Source organism: Leuciscus leuciscus, assembly GCF_965113295.1.
Source record: "Leuciscus leuciscus genome assembly, chromosome: 1".
Taxonomy (NCBI): Eukaryota; Metazoa; Chordata; class Actinopteri; order Cypriniformes; family Leuciscidae; genus Leuciscus; species Leuciscus leuciscus.
Window position 1 is genome coordinate 27656705 of NC_138725.1, and position 6092 is coordinate 27662796.

At 36.1% G+C, this 6092-nt stretch overlaps 1 long non-coding RNA gene across 1 annotated transcript; it reads right to left on the minus strand.

Annotated features, from left to right (window-relative positions):
* Positions 1 to 254: 254 nt before the first annotated feature.
* LOC309503144 lies at positions 255 to 2029 on the minus strand. Its single transcript, XR_014207516.1, has 3 exons — positions 1776 to 2029; positions 1415 to 1577; positions 255 to 1051 (listed from the first exon to the last, which is right to left on the minus strand). It is a non-coding gene; the product is annotated as an uncharacterized lncRNA (long non-coding RNA).
* Between the last annotated feature and the right edge of the window lie 4063 nt (positions 2030 to 6092).

Consider the following 6092-nt stretch of genomic DNA (forward strand, 5'->3'; position numbering starts at 1 on the left):
TAGTTAAAATAGTCCATGTGACTACAGTACTTCAACCTTAATGTTATGAAGCAACAAGAATATTTTTTGGCCGCAAAAAAAACCCCAAATAACGACATTATTCAACAATCTCTTCTCTTCCACGCCATTCTCCTACGCTGTTAACGTAGTGTAAACGCCCAGTGCTTCTGGGTTCTACGTCAGATTGAGGCTTATTATTGGTTGACGCTGGTCATGTGTGATGCTGGCCAATAATAAGCCTACGTCACTACACTACGTCAACAGCGTAGGAGAATGACGTGGAAGAGAAGAGATTGTTGAATAATGTTGTTATTTGGGGGGTTTTTTGCGCACAAAAAGTATTCTCGTCGCTTCATAATATTAAGGTTGAAGTACTGTATACTTCACATGGACTATTGTAACGATGTTTTTTTCTGGGCCTTGAAAGCTGCAATGACGTTGCGGTCATTGGGGGGTAGAAAGCTCTCAGATTTCATCAAAAATATCTTTATTTGTGTTTTTAAGATGAACGAAGGTCTTACGGGTTTTGAACGACATGAAGGTGAGTAATTACTGACAGAATTTTCATTTTTGGGTGAACTAACCCTTTAACTTGCTCATGAACGAATGGGCTGACAATTTTAAACAAGTGGCTTAGTTTCCCTTTTATTTTTCTATCAACTAATCTAATTCCACTGTCATAAACAAATGTAATCTAATGCCAAACATCATCAATCTTGCACATTTGATTACTCAACAGGAGATTGTTCAGAGATTGCAGTTTTGGTGAGAGTTTGTTCTGTCTCAAAGCAAGCATCAATTTCTGAATGAAGTTAAAAGTATTTTTCATGTCTTTTGGGTAATCCAAATTTAAAGCATAAGACAGACCAAAATAGATGCAAATTGCCTGAGGCAGGTTCTGCAGATTATCCATTACAATACCTCTCTCAACAATGATGGCAGTAGACACTGGGCAAAGGTAGAGTTTATTTAGAGAGGGAAGTTGTTCTTCATCAATGACAGTCAGCACCCCAACAGATAGTTGTGCCCAGGCTTCATCAACATCACATACCTGAATGAAACCAAACAATACAAATATTACAACAGAGAAAAGTGAAAAGGCATGATTTATCAATTATAAATTAAAATTGTATAATTTAAAAATGATTTATAGTGAATGGCTGTATATTTTAATGATGGATAGATGCACTTTTATCATGGATGGATGCATTTTGATGGACTTAAAAAATATACGGCCATTCACTGCCATTATAAAGCTTGGATGAGACAGGACATTTTCTAATATAACTCTGATTGTATTCGTCTGAAAGAAGAATGTTATATACACCTAGGATTACTTGAGGGTGAGTAAATCATGGGATAATTTTAACTTTTGGGTGAACTCACAGTAAACCGAAACATACAGTAAACTCACCCCTGTATTAATTTGCTGCATAAGCTCATCTAATTTCTCTCCAATGCTTCTTGAAGACTTGAAGATTGTGACAAAGCGTGGTGTGTAGCGATCCACAGCACCATAAAAGTTACTCTGCAGTCTGCAGATCTGTGGGGACTATCCTGTTAAACTCTGCAAACACCTACAACACAAAAAAAAAAAAAAAAAAAAAAGGCATGGGACAGTGTGGAAATCTTTCAATGAACAATTATTTTAGATTTTTCTGATCTTTATAAAAAATATCTTTCAATGCATGGTCAGGCCAATAGGCCAATTCTAAAGCCAGACCTAAACAGAATGTGGTTTCTCATGGTGGAAAAGGGTATGAATAAGTACTTACTTGTCTCTCTGTAAAAAGAGCTGGCCACTGCTCCATCTGCATCCAAAATTTCACGTCTTCGCATTGAGAAGGTCTGGTCCATCTTTGATGCAGTGATAAAGCAGTTGAGTTCGAGTAAAAAATAAAATAAAATCACTTTTACAGTGCTTGCATTACAATCTGAATTTACTCAATTTAAAAAATAATAGTTTAATGCTGTTGTGAAATCACAAATACTGTCAAAAAGCATCACATACTTCATCTCTGCATAAGCTGCAGGTTACCTTAAACTGTAGACGTGCACCATTTCACCAGATTTGGAACCTTAATAATTTATAAACCAATGCCAACAGAGGAGAATGCATCAGTGAAAATGGTAAAATAGAAAACCATAATTCTTACATTTGGGACAAATAAATCGCTTTTCAGGCATTCCAGGAACTGTTATGGTACCTGATAGTTTTATGCGCAAAAAACCCCCAAAACAGGCCAAACCATATTCTTCAAGCTCTAATTATCTCAATTATTTGGTAACGTTAGACATTAAGGAAATCAGTAAAAATTTGCGACAGACAGTAAAAAAAAAACATTCACACAAAAGTCGCATGCTTGATTACTCACCTTATTATTATTCCAAAAACATAGCGAAGCTCCAGATAAAAATGTAGGTAGTCTGTCAAAGTCTTTCCACATCTGCAAAATGGGCGCCGAAAATGAAATACGCACAGAATCTATTGCGCATGCTCTCACAAGTGCCGCTTCTTCTTCTTTGTTTTTTCTGCACATTAGGCATGCTTTAATTCACTGCTGCCTCTCACTGGTTTCGTAACGTCATTGCATCCTTTGTTGCTACTTGCTTATTTCAAGTAAGCGTCACTCAAACGATTGAGTAACTTGTTATTTTCACCCTGCAATTGACTGTAACTCAACAAAACCTAGTAAGAAGTATGTATTTTATATTACTGAGTAAAGTTTACTAAGTATATGTGAGTCAGGAAAGCTATTGGATTTTACAGTGTTGAAACCATTGGTGTAAAGTAATGAAATACAAATACTTTGTTACTGTACTTAAGAAGCTTATTTCAAATATTTCTACTTTTTGAGTATTTTAATTTGTTGATACTTTTACTTTGCTAAATTTTTAAGCCAAGTAAATATTGCTTTCTCCAGCCAAAAGTCCATCAAAGTGGACTAAGATTAACAGAAATAAAAATCAAACAATACATTAAGAATTATGCAATGTTGTTTTAATAGCTTTTAATATCATTACTTTGTTTATAATAACCTAGACTGATGCCGACTGCTTTATTTAAAATTGACACAGTTTGATATCGGTTTCTAGAGGAACCAGTTAACCAGTTTAGTGTAATCACAAAACAAAGTGCACTCTTGCTCCTCGTCCACATCCTTAATTGCCACTTATTGACAAATACACTCTCAATAAAAATCTCAGAAAAAAATAGCTTTGGAATAAGAAAAGGGGCACATATATAAAGTCACTGATTAAATTTTAATTCAGGGATTTGGTGTAATAGCAATCTCTTTTTTAACATTAAACATTGTATATTTATTGTATGGTTACCGTGAATTCAAGTTCCTGTACAGTTCTTTAATAAAAAATGTTGTGCATTGATAATTTGGGTGTGCCCATTTATTCATTCATTTATTTAATTTTTTTTTATGTTGCCAAAGCTGCCACTGCCTGTGTGTGATGTTTTCGTCTTATAATCTTGTTGGGAGTTGAGTTCATAATAATGAGTGTGTGTAGGCGTGGTCTCTATTGCAACACTATATAAACACGTACGAGGAAACATTAAGTGCATTGAGGCTCGAGTTTGAGACTACCACCACTTCAGCTTTATCTTTGGCTTGTGATTCGGTTCAAGTGAAGATGCATCTGTTCATCACCGCCGCGTTGCTGGTGTTGGGTTTTCCGTTCATCGTGACTGAAGTTGTTGATTCATTCAGCAAATGCAGCAGTTTTTTTTTTAAAGATCAGCCTCCCGTGATTGAAGGCGTTCTGAAAGATTCAACCTCGCTGGATAATAAACGCTACAAACTAATCTGTCAGGTGCATAACAGAAAATACAGATTTGCAACTCTGTATGACAGAACAGCGAGGATCCCGCTTTTCTCAGCTTACAAATTTACTGCGGTTTATGACAACCCACCACATACTGAATGGATGATCGAGCCACAGGTAATGTTTCTCATGGAGGATTATTACAGTTTTAATTGAAACCTCATTGTTATCAAAATTGTATGAGCTTTATTTATCTGATTTAACTTTAATTTCGTTTAGTTGTCTGAGAGTTTTAATGACTTTACATTTCTCTTTGTTCATTTCCTCTTCTGTAGCTTGAACATTTAAATGGCTGGATGACTCGACCAGGTGTATATCGCAATCAGGCTGATGATGGAGATTACTGTTACTGTAACACACTGGATCGTGGTCAACTATTTCCCAACGGCCACGCATCTGCTAAATACACTGCCAAATCCACATACACAATGACCAATACTGTGCCACAGAATATTAAATTTAATAATGGTAGTTGGAGAATTATGGAGGAAAAGGTTAGAAGTTTCATGCAGACTAACTGCCGTGACGATAACAACGCTGCTAATATCTTGGCCTATGTGCTGACAGGAGCTGTGCCTGGCAAAACCTGCTTGAATGAAAGAGTCAACATTCCCTCATACATGTGGACCGCATTCTGCTGCTATAATACTAAAACTAAAGCATGGGCATCCCAGGCTCACTGGGCTGAAAACAAAAATCTGAATAACCCAATCCCAATCCCTGAAAAAACTCTGGGAGAATTAGAGGAATTTCTGAAGATTAAATTTAAAGATTCCTCACTCTTCAGCGAAAACTGTTACAGTTTTTAGACGTGAAAGATGATCATCCAAGCCGGTCTTGAAGATGACAAACGTAAATCTAGCTGGTCCTTAAATAATTTCCAGCATGATTTTGTACCTGGTTATGCAGCTTAATGATCTCTAAAATAATGCTCAGCTTGCCTATATATGAAGGTGGCATGAAAGAATAATGGTAACAGATTTCTGACCCTGTTGTTTCTTTGACCACTATGTAATGCAAAACAAATAAATGCTTTCAGAATAAATGCTTATAATCAAAATGAGTCTGTAGTGTTGTTTATGTATGAGAAGCACATTAATGTAATTGATTTTGGCTGTCACAACAATATCTTTCTTTCTTTCTTTCTTTCTTTCTTTCTTTCTTTCTTTCTTTCTTTCTTTCTTTCTTTCTTTCTTTCTTTCTTTCTTTCTTTCTTTCTTTCTTTCTTTCTTTCTTTCTTTCTTTAACTGAAACACAAAATGAGATGCTAGACAAAAGTCTGAACAGATATTTGGTTATTTATAAAAAAAGAAAAAAAATATCTTAGAGAAGATTTTCATGTTTCTCTGAAATACCGACTAGATGATGCTTTGTTCAAGCTTTACGAAAGTTGGCTGGATTTTGTGATTCCAAGATAAGATTCTTCTTAATTTTTTTAGTCTGGCCAAATATGTGACTGAATTAAGGACACTGGCAGCAACATGCAATTTTGGGGTGATCACAGACTCCCTCATAAGAGACAGAATCGTGTGGGACATTAGGACTCAAACTGTTTAGACAGAGAGCCAAAGTTATCGAGAGACAGACATCAGCAACACTACATGTCTAAAAAGGAGAAAAATGAGAGCCCTCATGCACTGTAAAATCCAACAGTGATTCTAACTAACACTATTTAGTTAACTTTACTTGATGTCTTAACTTAATTGTAAAAATCTAGTAATCTGCACTATTCACATACTATAGCCGCGTTTCCACCGCAGGAACTTTCCCCAGGAACTAGGAAATTTGGGCTGGTACTCGATGTGTTTACACCGCAGGAACCAGGGTCTAAATGAAGTTCCGGGTAAATATTTCCCCCTCTGATAGTCCCTGCTCATGAGGTAGTACTTTTTCAAAGTTCAGGAACTTTCAGGGGTGGGACTTGTGCGCTGCACAAGCTGATTGGTTGTGTTCACGGCGCATTTTGGTTGGATGATTCCACGCAGAATTGTATTTATTTTTAACCTCCCTTTTTAAATGACGTCATTTCCGTATCGTCATTCACTTTTCAAATTGACGTCATTTCCGTATCGTCATTCACTTTTCAAATTGACGTCATTTCCGTATCGTCATTCACTTTTCAAATTGACGTCATTTCCGTATCGTCATTCACTTTTCAAATTTGACGCGCCATGCAGATGTCAGCGGTAAGAAAAAATAATAAACTGTCGATGATTTATAGGTCATGTCAGAATTCAAATGCACGGTACTGTCGT